At 33.4% G+C, this 19,331-nt stretch overlaps 1 protein-coding gene across 1 annotated transcript in view; it reads right to left on the bottom strand.

The window, feature by feature from the left end:
* LOC127062644 (low-density lipoprotein receptor-related protein 2) overlaps nt 1-19,331 on the bottom strand; it is a 44,460-nt gene that overhangs the window by 20,768 nt on the left and 4,361 nt on the right. The window lies entirely within an intron of this gene.

The raw sequence follows: 19,331 nt of genomic DNA, 5'->3' as shown, positions 1-19,331 counted from the left end.
AGAACTCGAATGAAACTCGGCTAGGATCTACGAGCATCCTCCTCTTTTCTCGTGGGATACTCGCGGCTTCTTTCAACGGCGCTCTTCAAAAACACTTTTCCTTGCGCCACATGGATTCTCGCCGAGAGAAACATCATCTTGGATAATGTTATGTAATTATCCTCCTTCTTTCAGCGAGCTAAGATCGAAAGAACGGACCAAGGATTTCAAACGAGATTCGTGAGACTTCTGACCCGAACGTGAAATCTGGCTTCCTTTTGTTTCGAAGTTGTTAGTTTAACCATTGAAAAAAATTGTTATATATATATATATACACATATATGATTATAAAACAAATTGCATTCCACACGATAAAACAATAGTACAATGACAATACAAAACTAACAGATTAAATCAGCATCGATGGTTATAACATAGCGCAACATGTTAACCTTCTATTATATTACGCCATATAAATTTGAATCCACACGTTTTAGAGGTATACCTATATAGAAATATCTATATAGAGATATTTTTAAAATTCTTTTTCATTTTATCCGAGATAAATACTTAATTCTTACTTTACATCACAAATTTTAAATCTCTTTCTTTAAATATGTTTTGTACTTATCCTCAATGTAGTATAATTTTACTAATATATAAATAATACCATTACTTCTACATATTATATAATTTTGTTGTAGACGCGAGAAAAAAAAGAAAAAGAATATTGGGTCTATATTAAAATAAAATGAAAAAAGAAATAAAAAAAGATAGAAAGAAAAAAGAAAAAATGTTTTGCATAAGGATTTTTTTCTGTTATATATATATATATATATATATATATATATATATATATATATATATCTGTCGATCTCTCGACGATATCTTATTACTTTTTAAACGAATATATCCTTTCGAAATGCTTACAAGAATCTTTCATATAATGTGATGTCAGAGAGCTCATGTTGAGTAACATAGTTAGAACGAACGAGAAGGCCCCCTGTGTGTTTCTGTGCTCACGGTCGTTCAACTTGCGAAAAGAATCCTTCCGCTTTGAGATATCGTAAGCATTTTATTGCTTGAGAATCAGTCAATGGGAGAAAGTTCTTCGTAGTATATAAGAGAAACGACGATGTAGAGGTGGTATAAGAGATCCATTGCGATCCAAGTTCTTCGATCGTCCTAGGAGAAGATGGAGGAGGAGAAGAAGAATGAGGATGAAGATGAGGAGTAAACAGAAACTGACAATGATACTTAATTAGCAAACTTATTCTTTCTTTTTGACATATTCTCAATTGATAATGTTAATTACACTCGACCATTATCTCCATTTCTTTCTTTATCTCGAAAAATCACGAGAATTGAAAGAACTCCGTTACTTAGTCATTTTCTTCGGAAAGAGAAAAAAAGAAAAAGAAATAAAACAGAAAAAGAAAAATACGACAAAGGATTCACAATCTTTCACGAAAGACGCAATATCTTTTTTCTTTTTTTTCTTCTCTTTTTTTTTTCACGGCCGTGCACGCAGTTATGCAAATGACACTAAGTATTTAACATTCCGTGCTCGTCATCTCGATATGACGAGACGTAAAACGGAAACTTTGAAAAAAGTCACGACCTTTTAGCAAGTCAAATATCACGGAAGAAAGCGTTTTCCATAGTAAAACTTAAGAAATCGCGTGGGTTGATAAAATGTTTTCTTATTAAATACAATCGTTACATTATAACTACTACTATTTATTCGTTGGATCGATGAAACGATCGATGTACCAATCGTTGTAAATTCTTTTTCGATAAAATTTTCGATGTATAAGTAATATAAGAATTTCAAACCATTCTCTTCGATAATTTCAAGGACTGATTTGAAATGATTTGTGATTTGTGATAAAACATAATCATCTAAAGATGATTACGAAATAAGATATTTTTTGTTTTTACATAATCAATCTGTTTCTCTTTTTTCTTTTTCTTTTTTTCTTTCCGTGGATAATTAAAATAAACGAAGGTTCCAGAAGGAAGGACTTTGCAAAAACGACAAATTAAAATCAGTGCTTCGATTTGTTTCGATCACCGCTCGTTTAAGAACAGTTTCGCACTAATGCTCGTTGTTCTCGAACATAACGTGCCAAGTATTATAATCCTACACGATCTAACATGTCGGTGACACGACTTCACTTCCTACGTATAGGGAACAGAGAGTGTTTAATAAGGAGAAAAGTTTCTTGGACGGAACGTTGTCTCTCCTACGAGAATGTGTCTCTGTTGAAAACGCCTCTGTAAAATATATAATATTTCTTTTTGTTGAATTAACCGAAGATTAAAGTGGAGGGGTAAAAATTTTAATGAAGAAATCAATTAGGGTCCGTTTCAATGAGAAGTAAGATTCTCTACGAGAGTCAAAGGAGACTTCTTCGTCTCATATTCTTTTTCTTCGTATATGTACATACTATATATGTATGTATGTATTACGTATGTATATACACACCTATGTATTTAACGTGTATGTGTATCTCGAAAGTATTCGTCTCTATCTCGATACTAAATCGTGCTCCAACCGAGCCGAGTTTACGTTCATTGAGTAATATACATACATAGAATACGTACATATACGAAACATCGATCCTGCATGTGTGGAATATCCGCGTGTCCCACATACATAGATGATTGGACCTAGCTAGTAACATAACTACGAAGCCGGCTATATCCGTAACGAGCGACAGACGAAAGTGTATTATCCGAGAGAGAAAGAGAGAGAGAGAGAGAGAGATCTCTATACATCCGAATTATATACTCTGGGATATTATTGACCACAAAAAGAATATTGTCTACAGGATATTCGCAATATAAAAATTTTTCTTTCCTTTATTCTCAGATTTGACGATTCGTCGTTGATGTACCAGATCTGAACTATTAAGAAAAAATCATTAAGAAAAAGAAAAAAAAAAAAACAGAAATCAAACCTAGATTCACTACGATCTACTGATATACTCAAGAAAGAGAGAAAGAGAGAGAGAAGGAGATAGAGACTATTATAGAAACTTTTCCATTAGAGAGATCCTTGAATCCTTCGTCCTTGGACGAGAAAGCAAGTCTCCGAGGCACCGATCTTGCAAAACTATGTCGTCTCTCTCATTCTCAAAAGGAAAAACTAGGAGAGATCTAATATTAGAAAATATCCTAAAGAGATATCGATGCTACCATATGCACGTAAGTAGTAGAACTTTAAGTTAACTTAAAAATAGAAAATATTCAATTTAGAATGTGCCAGGAATACCGTGATCGTTAAGATAGAATAAGAAGAGAATAAAACCGAGTTTTCAAGGGTTCAGAAAACGGAAGTGATCTTCTCCGCTCCGTTCGTTCGCGAGATACGAGGTGAAATAAGGAATAATAAAAAGAAACAAAGAGGAACGATAATACGTAGATACGAGCGGATGAGGAATAGACAAAACATAGGTCATATACATGCATATGTACGTAATCTATGTATATATAAATAGATGTTAAGAAGAAAAAAGAAAGAGAGAGAGAGAGAAATAAATCTTAATAAATCGCGCGATACAAAAAAAAAGAAGAAAAAAAAAGGAAACATCTCCCATCCTGGTACGATGAAGAGACTTGCTGAGGAGAACGGCTTCTTCGAGTCAAATACGAAAGGAACAAGAAGAGGAAAGAGGATAGGTGACGGGTACATCAGTGTTGTCTTGTACGTGTGCTTTATATGGGTATGTGTGCGTCGTGCATTCACGTGCGTGTTATGCCGTACACGAGTGATTGAATGTATATGTATGTGTATGTGTATGTGTATGTGTGCATGAAAGAGAGAGAGAGAGAGAGAGAGAGAGAGAGAGAGAGAGAGAGAGAGAGAGAGAGAGAGAGAGAGAGAGGAGGAAGGAGAAGAAGAGGTGGCCCACGGTCTTGGAAGTGCAGCGTTCGTGCCAGGCTGTGCGGCCTGGTACCACTCAGCAGAGAGATAGCGACTGTTGGGAGGGAATGTGCATCGAGAGAGGACGGGGTGCAGGAGTGCACCGAATGCGCACTTGGTAAGCATACACCAAACGCGCCTTTTCTTATTAACTTCTGTTCCGAGATCAACAACATTGATATTTATCTGATGATAAGACGAATTATTTTCTTACTTACGAGATTAGTCTGGCTTTTAATTATTTTCTTTTCTTTTTTTTTTCATATTTTTCCTTCCCCCCTCCATCCTTTTTTTCTTTTTCTTACGCCAATTATGAAATCCTTTAATATTACTACTATTATTACTATTATTATTATTGTTGTTGATAATTATATTTTTATAGGATCATGTCGATAGATGACGTGTAAAAATTCTTTTGATTTATCATTCGAACGTATGAAGTATATGCGTAAGTTTTATATGTACAAATGATTTATTATTTAATTTCGAAATTGAAGTATCAAGGAAATTTATTATTCGAAAAATTTCTGTTGGCCTTACGAAACGATTGAGTAATCGTCACGGACACCAAGAGGCGCAATCGAGAAGATTTCGTTGCTCTATGTTAGAGTATCAAAAAGAAAAAGGAACAAACAGAACAGAAAAAAAAGGAAAAAGGAAAAAGAAAAAAAGAAGGAAAAAAGAAAAATAATAACGAATGAGCGAGTTAATTGGTACGTTGGAAGACGGATTCGTGCGATCAAGAAAAAGTGACGTAGGCGCTGGCTCGTACTGGCTGGTACCGCGAGAGCTAGAGAGGCTTAGAAGTATGTAGTCAAGTAGCTAAGAATGAACGTCCATTCTCTATCACTCTCTCTCTCTCTCTCTCTCTCTCTCTCTCTCTCTCTCTCTCTCTCTCTCTCTCTCTCTCTCTCTCTCTCTCTCTCTCTCTCTCTCTCTCTTTCTTTCTCTCTCTTTATCTCGTAATATCCCACACATTTTTAACACCTTGCTTATATATATATATATATATATATATATGTATGTATGTATGTATGTATGTATGTATGTATGTATGTATGTATGTATGTATGTATGTATGTATGTATGTATGTATGTATGTATGTATGTATGTATGTATGTATGTATGTATGTATGTATGTATGTATGTATGTATGTATGTATGTATGTATGTATGTATGTATGTATGTATGTATGTATGTATGTATGTATGTATGTATGTATGTATATTTATATATATGTATATATAAATATACGTATACACGATAAATAGTTAAGCAATCGCACTATTTCCAAATGAATAAATTTGATTTATCAAGAAATCATTCGTTCTCAACTCGTTTTTCTCCCAAATCTCTTAAATATTCTTTTACGAATTCGAATACGTGTAATCTTCTTTATCATTAAAATGACGAGTTAAACGGTCTCTCATTTACTTGGAGAACATGTATCAGTGACGCGTATGATTATAGCTCATGCGAAAATGTCGTATAATTCCTAATCTTAACGTTACTAAGCAAAATGTATTCCTTATTGTTCCTTCGTCCAACACGATTAACACAGAGCTTGATTTCCGTAGAAAATTACTTGACGACGACGACGACGACAACGACGACGACACGATGACTACAAAATTGATTTGCCCTTCTGAAGATCGTATTACCGGTGATTCATTCTGGTCCTAGGAATCAAACGAAGCTTCTCGTTTTTTTCCTTCTTTTCTTTGTTTTTTTTTGTTTGTTTGTTTTTGTTTTCTTTTTCCACGATCGCAATAAAAATGATATATATATATACACATGTGATAAGAAATGTCAAACTGGACACATTTAAAGTTAGATATTTTTCTTATAATGTTTTTTTTTGGTCTTTTATTTTTGCTTCTCGTCGAAAATCACTTTACACACACACACACACGCTTATATATTATTTATGTTTTATATATTTATATTATATACATATATGTAATATATAAATATATAATATGTATGATAATATTCATATATAATAAATATATGGATATGTGTAAATTTAGAAGCAAACATAAGATTGACATATTTGTTAAAAACACAATCTATTAAAAGGAATTCAGGGACGAATATACACTTTCTCTATGGAATGCATTAACGATGGCATTGAACGTGGCATTTTTCTTCGACGATGATAAACGCATATATGTAAGTATAGAAAGATATATCCGATCGATGGGTCATTGTTTGACATTTAAGTGAGTCGCGAGAAAATTGCCAAGTTCCCACGTATCGTGTATATATATATGTATGTACATACGTAAATACATATTATGCTACGAGAAATTCTCGCGTTCCATTGGTCAACATTGATAATTACAACGATAATACGTCTGACTTAATGCAGATTGTAAATACATTGAATTTAGTCGATTGAGAAGTTTCAAATGATCCAATTGGTAATCTTGTTCGTTCGAGAATCGTTCTCATTGGTATTCTTTTCAAACAAAGAGATCGAAGTCGACCTGAAATCACATCACTATCGAAGATCGAAACGAGGTGCAAACGTGCGACCTTAATTTCTTCTCGGTCCTCCTCAACTGCTGCAATTGCCCAAGGCATCATCATCTCGAGAGGAACATAAAAGAACGTTCATTAGGATCGTTAAAAACATCTTTCCAAAGTCTAACTACTTGTTTGAAGATATTTTATTTTTCAAGAAAAAATAAATCGGTACTATCCAATTTATATAATAAATATCGTCAACGTACAACTTTTATGTCATCGATTTTTCGTAAAAAAAAAAAAAAGGAAAGAAAAAAAACTTCGGGAAAAAGAAAAAGAAAACGCCGTTTCGAGCAGCAATAGAGAAGGGAACATCAAAGTTTAAGTGACTTGCGAATTTTTACGAAGTTTAATTAAAGTTTCGTGATGTGAAAAAAAAGAAAAAGGAAATCGAGATTTCAAATCTTTGCAAAAAAAGAAAAAAAGAAATTTTGTTTAATCATCGACTAAATTAGTAGGATATTGTTATTTCTTCATTTCTATTTTTATAAATTATATTTGCATTTCTAATAGAATCTCAAAATTTGTACGGGAAATTTAATTAATTATTTGGTAGCAGTAACAGCAGCAGCAGGAGCAGTAGTAAATTTCGCATTGGTTCTAAATAAAATTACACTATTTAATTTTGATTTTTTATTCTTCGCTTTTTTTCTTGGTTCTTCTATAGATCCATTTAAAGAATTACAAATACAAAATTTGTTTCTAATTTTGTAAATTACTCACGAACACTATCAAATATTTAATCGTCGATTGATAAATACAAAATCTTTTTTGTTCGATTCTCAACCATCGTCAAAAAAAAAGAAAAAAAAACAACATGCTCGTCATCATTAGTTTAAGAGGAACATCAAACTTGTTCGCACATTTTCAAATAAGTTTGCATTTCAATCGATCAACCGATTGATTGATCGATTCATTTATTTATAAGTTTGGAGAAACAGTTAAGACGTAAGATGTAAAGAGATTTTCTCGAGGTCAGCGGAACACTCGACGATTCTCTTTCTCCTGCTTAGATTAGATTTCGTAGAAACGTAGAGAACCAGTTTGTTGAATGGCATTTCCTATTTAAAGGAGAAAAATAAAATGGAAGAAGGAATAAAGAGAGATGAAGCAGAAACTGGGAAAGAAGTAAGTTAAAGAAAGACGGAGTTTTAATCACGGAAGTAAATGAAAAGTACCAAGTGTCAGGGATTGGAGCTCGACATGGAGAATGAGTAGGAGGTGAAAGAGGGAGGAGGACAGCGTTGTGGTGTTGTTTCTGGCCACCAGAAAGAGAGTCACGTTGGGAACGTGAAATTCGCTCGTTCCATAGAAAGTGCACCTAGCGATTGGCCTTAAATGGTGCACGACTGGTATACCAATGCGTTTGTGAGTACTACATCGACTTGAACGAAAAACAGAGATAGAGATAGAAAGAGAGATACTCTATCCTAATGCGAATTAGTAAGGTAATTCGCATTTTATTTTCTTATGGAAAGTTTACAACGTAGCTTCAGGTTTCTGCGACCTAATGATTTCTACCAATCAACAACTTCATATTCCCTTGCGGATCTTCATTAGAAATATTGAAGAAGAAAAAAGAAAAATAAAAAGAAAAGGAAGACGTAATTACTTATTGTTTCTTTTTTATTTTATCTTATTTTATTGTATTTTTTTCGAAAACGATCAACGACGTATAAACGTCCCTTGTAAGAGTTCCCTTCGTTAGATCATTAATCGAGCATTCGTCTACTCGTGACCTTGTACGTAGAGTAGGAGTAACAGCGAAACAGAATCAGTAGCAACGAGTATATACACATTGAACGGTTGAATGGCACAAGCAAACGATGTGTGTGTGTGTGTGTGTGTGTGTGTGTGTGTGTATGCCGCATAGCGTTCGTTGACTGTCACGACTGATCCGATTATCTTCGTACGATCGACGGGCCAAAGCGATCTCTGGATTTCCAAGATGACCCCGTTATATCGAATCATTGCACTCTTATTGCATTTTCGTGTCGAGGTTCAATAGATTGCGAGCATTCTTCTGGAAAGATAGCAAAGATTCCGAGAATTTCGCGCGTTTTTCTCTAGTAGCCTAGATTGTTTTTTATTCGTCTTTACGCGACTTTAATTGATCTAAAAAAAAAAAAAAGAAAAAGGAAAAAAAAGAAAAAGTATATCAATGATACGATATTAATAGTCTATAACTCCAAGTAACATTGACAAATATATACTGTATTTGTGTATCCATCATATTTCATTATTTCGCAAGTAGATTATTAATCGTCAGTTTATATCCGGCATTTAATGTTTTCTAAGTATACGTCGTATTCTTATTGTTAGTATAATTATATCAGTATAAGTTGTATAATTAATATAGTTGTATAGTTATATACTGATATAAGTTATACTTACAAGGCATTGTGATATAAAATTGTAATGTAAAAGTATGTATCACAGCACAATACATACTTTTTTGTTAATACAAATACAAGCCTTGTTGTGTATTGACAATTGTGTTCCTCGACCAAAATCGATGAACTTCCGAATCCCATTGTATCATATTTATGGTGCTTTTATTTAGTTAATTTATTACGAGATTGAAAAATTATACAGGGTGGTCCGTGATCTATGATACAAGCCAAACCAAGCCAGAGAGATTCTACGATTCATAATAAGATCAACATTAAAAATAACAAAATTCATTTGGAGATATAATTTTTGAAAAAAAGTATTGAAAAATTAAAGGACTATGATGCACCTAATGACTGGTATTGTAGTTTTCAATAGACACCGTTCTATAACTACTTTGTACGACGTTTCTCTGTATATAAGATATAGACGCATCGAAGGGTTATCACATTTATATCGTTTCGTTTAGCGTTAAGATAATGAGAATATATTAATATCCGTATCGGATGATACCATTTTTTGAAGAATTTCATCACTATGGAAAATAATTTATAATATTCGCATTACATACGTGTATCTTCGAAATTATGTAACTATATATTTGAATTGTTTATTAAACCCCCGCATTATATTATCTACTTCGTGAGAAAATAAAAGAAAAGTCCGATGATCATGTTAAAAATGAAAAGATTCTAATAAACATAAGTTATATCTAACAATTCTCTTCTTTTTCCTTTATTTCCATCTGGTATATTTACCTACTATGTAATGAGAAACAAAAGTATATATAATTATCTTCCTTTTGTACGTGTTAGAAAAATACCGCTCGTCATGCAACGTACGTATAATACAATGGGAATCAAAAGTTCTTCGTTTGTGGAAAAACACAATCTATCCGTACAATCGAAGCTTGTATTTGTATAAGAAAAAAAAAATGTATTATATCGTTTCATAGTTATTTAAATTACCGATTAAGATTTCACATGAAAAAGAAAAAAAAAGAAAAGTGAATTTTTGAAGATATTATGAATGATAAATCTTTTATTAAATGACAATCCTTATTAAAAGAGATAACTTTTTTTCTATCCCTATACACTTTTCCTACTTGTAACATAAAATCGATAAAAAGCCGAATCTTCGGATGTTCAATTTTATCCCTGGTTGGTGCAAAAATTTGGCCATCGAAAAAAAGAAACCATAAAAGAAACATTGCGTTATACGTCGTTTCTGAAACGGATACGGCGATTTATTTTTGAACTAAGAGAACGTAATAGACTCGTATGATGGATCTAAAAAGAGACAACGAGATTCTCGCAGGAGGATAGAAAGTATTGGCGATAAAAAAGAACGTTAACGGCGTTTCGCTTGGTTCGATCCCACGTAACGCGACGTGCAACGAGCCGAGCGTTCGTGAATTAGCACGCCTAGTACTAATTGCTATAAACGTTTCGCCAACGGCTCTCTGCCAGTCTACTTGGAGTATCGCGAGTTTTAAGTATTTCTCGCGTGTGAACCTGCCTTTAGCAGCCAATGAACACGGAGTCTCAACCTGAGATACGATGGGGACGGGGACGACCTCATTACTCTTTGTTCTTTTTTCATTCGATCGTAACGAAAATTGTAATGCGCCATTTTTATCAATTTCTTTTCCACTTGCCTTTTTCAGTATCTTAAATCACAATGATCGATGATTTCAATCAACGATCTTTTTAACATGCAAACTTAATTCTTTATGTGACGTTAATAGGTCAAAAAAATTGACGACATCGGAATACAGTAATTTCTTGGCTGGATTCTATTATTATTATTATTATTATTATTATTATTATTATTATTATTATTATTATTATTATTATGTTGTTGTTGTTGTTGTTATTGATGTTGTTGTTGTTATTATTATTATTATTATTATTATTATTATAATTATTAGTACGACTATTATGCTTTTCTATTTCTTATGGAAGTTATAAAAGGAATAAGAATTTAATTGAATCGTCAAAGGTTTTACTCTGCAGTAATAAATTAACGGTGAATTTATTATTACTCGATATCCGTGCTGGGAATATCTCAAATTTAAACATTAATTAAAACGGAGATATACTCAGATTTCCAATAGAAATTATATTCGTTCATTCTCAAATAAAATGTATTATTTGCGATTAGTAAATGTAATTATACTAGTAAAACTCGTAATACGCATTACATATTTTCCTTTTATATGATAAATATAAGTTTTGCATTATATTACATTATACTATATTATATTGCAAGTTTTATATCATATAAAACTTATTTAAACAGAAACAAAATATTTGGAATACATATAAGATATATATACATATACATATATATATATATTTTTTCATATACATCTTATAAGTCGGTTCTTCATTTCGAACGTTCGCGAACATTTAGTTCGATTCGATCGAACGCACCTTAAGAAGGAAATGTCGACGATGAAAGAAAGAGGGGGAGGAAAAGAAGGAGAAGGAGTCCTCTCAGGCCGATTAACCGCAAAACTGGGGCACGGAAAAACGAGCTTTGATGAAGCGTAGCGAGCGCGTGCATGCCTCACGATTACCTGATTGGCAGCGTCAATAAAGAGCGGGATATCGTTTCTAAACGAAACGAACGTCGTAACGTAGTATAGTATAGTTTAGTAGAGGACAGCATAGCATAGCTAGCTCGTTCTAAAGCGCGTCCCGTAATAGGTGGAATCAGAGAACAAGCTTGTACAATAAGTCCTCATTGGTCGAAAGACTCCTATGGTTATGTAGGGCAGACAACTATGGCAACACCAATCCTAGTGAACAACAATGATACTACTTGTGTCTTTATCTTTATTCTCGTTCTTATTGTTAATGTTTGTTATTTGCTATTTTCAACTATGGCAATACCAATCCTGCTACGCAGCGATTGCATTACTTATTTTTTATGCTAGTTTTTGTTACTAGCGTTATTTGCTATTTATAATTATAATAAAAACAATGCTACTATTTCTTGTTTTTATCACTATGCTCATTATGTCATGTTGTTATTCTTTGTTGATTATTATTTTCAACTATATTAATATAGATGCGGCTAACTGCACTACTATATTTTTACTAGTTTTTCTATGCTGCTAGACAACAATGTCACTAGTACTTGTTTCTACTGTTATCTTTGTTCTTGTTGTTATTTGCTATTACCGTTTCGAGTCATCTACTTCTTTTACATCCTAAATTTGTAGAAGTAGAAGAAGAAGAAGAAGAGGAAGAAGAAGAAGAAGAAGAAGAGGAAGAAGTAGTAGTAGAAGAAGAAGAAGAAGAAGAAGAAGAAGAAGAGGAAGACACGAATAGATGACTACTACTATATCGTATTACCGAGGACAATAGCCACGACACGACTAACAAATCTCACAAGAGAACACCAGAGAAGACATATCGGTGACTTCGTTAGAACATCTCTCCGGTCTGGAATAATTGACAAGTAGTAATCGAATTGGCATTAGCAAGTGGTACGGAAATAAAGCAGAGGTCGGTGACTCTCTCTCTCGAGGCTAGTGTCGCTTGCTCTCCGAACTGGTACACGAAATTCGTCCGACTGATACAGACAGAGACAAAGAAAAAGAGACAGAGAGAAAGAGAGACAAACAGAGAGACAGAGAGACAGACAGACAGAGAAAGAGAAAGAGAAAGAGCTAATATTCAAAACCAGTGTACGCGCGCTACTCTCTCTCTATATATCTAACGTTGAATCGATTGAAAGAATTAATCGCTCGAAGGCAATGCCCCCTGATAACGGAAGAATTCTATTTTATCCTCTTGTCTTATATTTTATATGTTTTTAATCTCATTAGATATCATTATTAATCTCTTTGATTGTTATATTTACATATTCTTTATAATTGAATATTTATAAAAAAAAAAAGAAAACTGCATACTCTGTTCTTTCCAAGTCATCGAAATCTTTCTAAGAAATTATTATTCAACGAAAGAGAAAAAAGAGAAGAAAAATCGATCTATAATCTGCGTGTATTATCTGGAAGTAATATCGTCGCGTAAAAAAAAATTAAATCTTTATCACGAAAGGTAACTTTTCTTTCGTATGAAAAAAATGATGTAAATTTTTATCTAATAATAACTTTTGCATACATACAAAAAATACTAGCATTGATCACTAGACTGGCATTGAATTCTCTGATAATCAAGTCGAACGCATGGTAACGAGAAGCACCCGTAGAAGCACGCGATATACGATAGTCCACACACCTCCTTTCAGGGCACCTCGAACGTCGGCCAATAGAGAGACAGGTGCATTTACATGTAATCCATGAACCGCTAAAATGCGGACGCGTGGCTTTCAAGAACGCGTGCTCCCTCGTTTACAGTTAGAATCGTAGCCGAGAACTAGCCATGTAGCTTGACTCGAGTTAACTTTTCTAGACAAACTTGTGTATTGTGTGTGTATGTTTGTACGTGTGTATATTAAAATTAAACGAGTAACTAGATTTGTTTGCAAAAATGAAGATTCTTTCTCCTTTCCTCTTTTTTTTTCTAGCTAACAAAACGATACAAAATCAATTATTTAATATCAATTCATTAATACGAATATTAAAGTAATATTAATATGTTATAATATTATATATATATAATGCATGTATATATATATATTAATATAATTATAATATTAATCTTGTTTTAGTATTGTTCACTAAACACGTGAAAAAATATATCGATAATTAATCATCTACCAAATTACACATCGTGTATCCTCGTAATAACAAAAATGTTTAATTTTTGTCTCGGGTCCTTGAACTTCGATTGTCACGTCAAAAAATAAGTACAAGAGAAATTTCAACTTTTATTCGAGTAGTCGTTCAAATACCGATATCCATGAACAAATTCGTTACTCTAGTCTACTAAAATTCTTCCATCAGATTTTTCGAATATCAAACAGGAAACTAGGGGGACTTAGGAAAGAAGGTCCGTGATTCACGTTGAACAATAGCATAGAAAGAGGAGGAACGTTAGTTTGAAAAAGTACCTACGACGTGTGGAATGACTTTCACACGTCGTTTCTAGACAACGTGAAAAAAAAAAAAAGAAAAAGAAAAAAAGTTACGAAAACTTTGGCGTCCGACTAGCTAGTAGTCTCTCTGCGACACTTTAATAGCGATTTTAATTAAGAACTTTTATGGCTGACGTTAGGAGCTCACGTTACTCCTTTCATACGATGTTTCTCACACAAGCACATATATGCATACATACGCGGGTGCGGGTGTACACACACACACACAAAAACATACGTACAAACTGACAAGAGAGGAATGGCTTCCCCTTTCGCACAGTAGTTTGCGTCGAACGAATGAGAAAAGAAAGTTTTTTTTTTTTTTCGAGCAAAATACGAAATCGTTTAACGGTATCAAGTCACTAATACCAACAAAGAAACTCTGAACGCGAAAAGGAAGATATTTCAAGATAGAAAGAAGGAGGTGTAATCTACGTTTCCAAAAGAAACGTAAATCTAATAGAGAACTTTGGTACAGAACCGAACGAAGAAATAAAATAAAATAAAAGAAAATAAAAGAAAATAAAATGAAACAGCTACATTTTCCAAAAGTTTTTCCTTTGTTGAATCATTGATGGCGACAAAGCTATAATTATCTCTATGGGAGAAGAGTGAGAGAAGAAAAGAAAAGCAGAACAAAAAGGAAAAAAAAAAAAGTTGTACTCTAAGATACTCGAAATTTGTGAGAATTCAAAGAAATGCTCATGAAACATGATCACAAACGACAAGTTTCACCTTTGATCGGTCGCGTCACGGGAAATCGTGCGACTTCATAGTGTATACTAGAGCTCTCGGTATTTCTCGCGAGAAAGCGCTCGAACTCGATGCTCCTTAAAAATATTTTCTTCTACGTTCGATAATGGTAAAACGTTATTTTCTAGTATTGCAAATAATTAACACAAATTTTTTTTTTACATACCTACAACGTAAAAAACGAGGGAATTTATTTTAATCAATACGAACGATAAATATCAATCAACGATAAATAAATCAATTGTCCCATACATATAATATTATCTCATTTGAACTTTAGATTCATTTTTCAAAAAAAATTGATTAATTGATTAATCAATTAATCCAATTAAATTTATAATCATAATAATTCAGATGGATAAAGAAATCTGACGACGGAAAGAAATATAAAAATTTTAGATCTAGAATAATTTTATTTCGTAATACAGTTCCTAAATTTTTAGTTTTACGATCTGAAAAACAAAAAAAGAAAAAATCAGTTTAAAAAGTAGTGGATTTTATAAATCGTCTAGCGACTTTCGACTCATCTGGCAATCTTTTGACCCATGTATAAAAAAAAATTTAAATAAATAAATAAAATTCAATTAAAAATCATAATAATTCAAGCAAATGAAAGCCTAGCAGTTATACAAGTATTAAAAATAAATAAATAAATAAATAAATTACATTTCAGATCAAGATAATTCAAAAAGAGAGTTAGATGTACATAATATTTACAAAAGAGACTACGGACACGACTACGGCGTCCGAAAGAGAGCTTCGAAATATGACGTAAATCAATTTGCATTCATTTTCACACTCAACACGACGGCTTCCCTGGTTACCTTTTGATCGATGCTCGCTGAAAAACAGAGCGTAGCTTGCGTTTCATTTGACAAAACGATAAAGTTCTACTCTAAAATTTGAAAAAACCAAAATAAAGAAAGAAAGAAAAAGATAGCTGTGTGTTCCGAGTTTCTCATGGAAAACTCAAAATTCCCTAAATTCAACAAATAATTTATAAATAATATCTTGTAGTAATATAATACATAATTTCAATACTGTAGTTTTGCTGTTCCTCTTGTATCTATCAACAATAATTTTAAAATACGATAAACAGAGATAGAAAGAGAGAGGAAGAGAGAGAGAAATAACACACAGACTCCTTTCATCGTCCTGAAATGATTTTCCATATGGTTCAACGATCGCTCGATTACTTATTACAACACGTTCGCCGGTAGACGTAATCCCGTGCGTTACAACTCTGAGAATAGAACTCGTTCGACACGCTAGGATAGAGTCGACTCATCGAGTGGAACTGTACGTATGTAAGCTGATTCTAAATCCTAGATTTCCTGGCTAGACGATTTAAAGGGAATGAGAGAAAAAAAAAGAAAAAAAAGATATAGGGATAGAAATAGAGAAAGATAGATAGATAGATAGATAGATAGAGAGAGAGAGAGAGAGAGAGAGAGAGAAAGAGAGAGAGAGAGAGAGAGAGAGAGAGAGATTACAAGTTCCTATAAGAACAAAGGGGGAAAAAAGAAAAAAGAAATACAGCAGAAATAATGCCAAAACTATTCCTAGATGATTTTAAAAATCAATTACTTTTTTTCGAGACTTTTTAGGCTTACTTTTTTGTTATCTGTTTTTTTGTTCACATTTTAAAATTACAGGTCTACTTTTAACTTAGTCTTTATATGTCTCCCCCCCCACCCTTTGTGCATCTGTGTGTGTATATAATATTAAGATATTGAATATTAATATATATTTATACATAGTATACACAACACGCACACATTATACATATGTATATACATATACATATACATATACATATACACATATATATTTATATATATACATATATATATATGGTGTGTAGGTATTATAGAGGGAGGTACTGATCGGACAGGCCCAATGGAGAGCCAGCCAGGGTCCCGCTATCTGGTCGGCCGCTAGGCCGAGGTGAATGAACCTCGCTCCGCCTACTGACTCTTTACCTGCCGAGTAAAATCGACTCTCGACGAACATCGCCACCGACTAAGAGACAACTCTTCTCTTCTCCAAGAGGAGAGAGAAAGAGAGAGAGAGAGAGAGAGAGAGAGAGAGGGAGAGAGAGAATTATTTTTCCCCTTCTTTTCATCTTTCGCATCTCACACGCTCTACTCTTTTCGTCCGTGAATTTAATCAGGATCATCGTCCTACCTCTCTCCTATAGTAACCACTATAATCTGATTAAATGATTATTCCCTTTCTTTATTATTTTCTTCTCTTTCCTTGTCTCAACTTCTTTTTCTTCTTTCCTTTTCTTTTCGTTTTTTGGTCTTACTTTTTTTCATAAACGCAAAAGATATATATATTTACAAAGCTATTTTAATTTATCGATAAGGAAGAAGTATAATGGATATCTTTCTTTGATCAACTGAATATGTATGTATGTATATATTTCATTTATTCTTCTCTCCGATTTCTCGTTTGTATTGTTAACGTTTTCAACGTTTCTAACAAAGAATCGACAATCGACGAACACTTCCCCCTTTTTCTTTTTCTTTTCTCTTCTTTTTTTTTCTTTTTTTCTTTTTTTATAAACTCGGTCATCGTGAAGTTGGTTACGATGACGTTCGCCTTTGAGAAAGAGAGAAATTTCAATTGTCTTGGACGAGAAGGTGGAATCAGGGGATTGTAATACAGATATGGTGGCTTTGTGAAATCTTTAAAAGTAAGTTTAAGAGACCCGTAGTAGGCACGATGAAGAAGGTACGGTTTAAAATACACAGAATACAACGAGAAAGAATAGGAAAAAGATCGAGAAGGATAAGATATTATAAAGCTCTATAAGGTGTTAAACTTCTTACTACGGTTTACTTGATTTAATGGGGACGGACAAAAGATAGTATGTTGTAACGATACGAATGTATGTATATATGTAGAAAGTTATATATGAAAGGAGGAAAAAAAAAAAATCCATGTGAAAATAATTACGATAAAATATGAGAAACTTTTCGACGGAATATCCGATAATGAATACAGAAGATGTTGGTATATTCCATCGAACATACATACTATCGTACCCATAAAATTCCTCTTCCATCTTTAAGCCGATAGGAAACGACGTACGATGAATATAAAGTCAAATAGCGGCACCAAAGGAAACTCGTAAAGTCCCATGGATCGAATGACAGCCAATGGTAATCGAATGTCTCGTTGAAGTTACAAAGTAGACACGGATCTATTATATAAAACTATATATCGTTCTGTCCTTTTTATTTCTTACGGTACAATACAAAGTATGTAACATACGTACAGATATTTAAAAAATTTGCATTCATATCTTGTTAATGAATATTTCTTTTTTTCTTCCCTTTTTTTATTCAAAGATGGGATTTACACAGTCAGCGACTTTCATAGCTTTCGAAAGATTCTCGATCGTTAACAAAGCAAGTCCAATTTATGCTAGCAAAGAGAAATAAGAATCGCGTGCTTACGAAAACTTTCTCGCGAAGGAATCAGAGCTTGCAAAAGTTCGTCCGAGCGGTGAACGAATCGTTCCTCTTCGTTGTACACATACATACATACATACATATTTACTTACATACATACGAAGGTTGTTTCATTGACCCACTGATTCGTCCCACTTCCTTTTTACCGTCTCAACACTCTCAAAGCAAAGTGTCTATCATTTACCATGGATCTTCACCGATACGGATCTTTCCTTTTTCTCCCTCGAATAAGATTTATTATAAATACGACCCATTAATGTAACAATTGATGCAGTATTATTGAAAAACGAATTTATATATACATATGTGTGTATGTGTATATATATTACTGTCTTACTTTGTGCATACACATATGCAATTCTCTACTTCACAATTATTATGATTTATGTAAACTTGTCGAGCATGTAAGATTAACGTTTTACCAAGCAGAAACCGGGTAAAGCTAGATAGGTAGGTAGGTAGGTAGGTAGGTAGGTAGGTAGGTAGGTAGGTAGGTAGGTAGGTAGGTAGGTAGGTAGGTAGGTAGGTAGGTAGGTAGGTAGATAGTTAGGTAGGTAGGTATGTAGATAGTTGTTAGATAGAACTTCGTTTTGAATCGGTTAATCCTCCTTGTCAGGATATTGGAAACAGAACATTTCTGGGGTTTCGAGTTCGCCTAGCTTTCGTGGCAATCACGAATAAGATGGATAACACGATTACTCACAGAACGAGAAGAGGATTAAACTCTCGTACTTTCATCGTATAGATGTATATATTAAACTAACGATGCTGAGGAAAGAAAAGGCTATAAAGTCGACGAGTTACACGTAAATTTATGTATCAAAAGAGAAAAAGAGAGAGAGAGAAAGAGAGGGAGAGAAAGTATTCGATGTGTATATATATATATATATATTAATATTTTACATAAATTAATATAAAACTCGTAATTCGATCGAAAGAAGATATGGCGGCTGGTGATTGGACAATTTAAGGAACGTAGCACGTTCGCAGTCACGGCCGAACGAGAACGAGCACGAGCACGAGAACGAGAACGAGAACGAGAACTTTTATCCTGAGCGTGCGTGAATCTATGTACGTATGTACATATGTATATGCAAAAGCAGCAAAAGGAGAAGAAAAAGAAGGAAAAGAAAAAGAAAGATCGTTCCTGTAGAACCGTTTCGTTACGATTAGCACGCACTAAACAATTTCGATGTATTCGCATACGATCTGGACGAA

This window comes from Vespula vulgaris, chromosome 1 (assembly GCF_905475345.1).
Source record: "Vespula vulgaris chromosome 1, iyVesVulg1.1, whole genome shotgun sequence".
In the NCBI taxonomy this organism is placed as follows: domain Eukaryota; kingdom Metazoa; phylum Arthropoda; class Insecta; order Hymenoptera; family Vespidae; genus Vespula; species Vespula vulgaris.
This window is presented reverse-complemented; position numbering and strand designations above follow the sequence as displayed.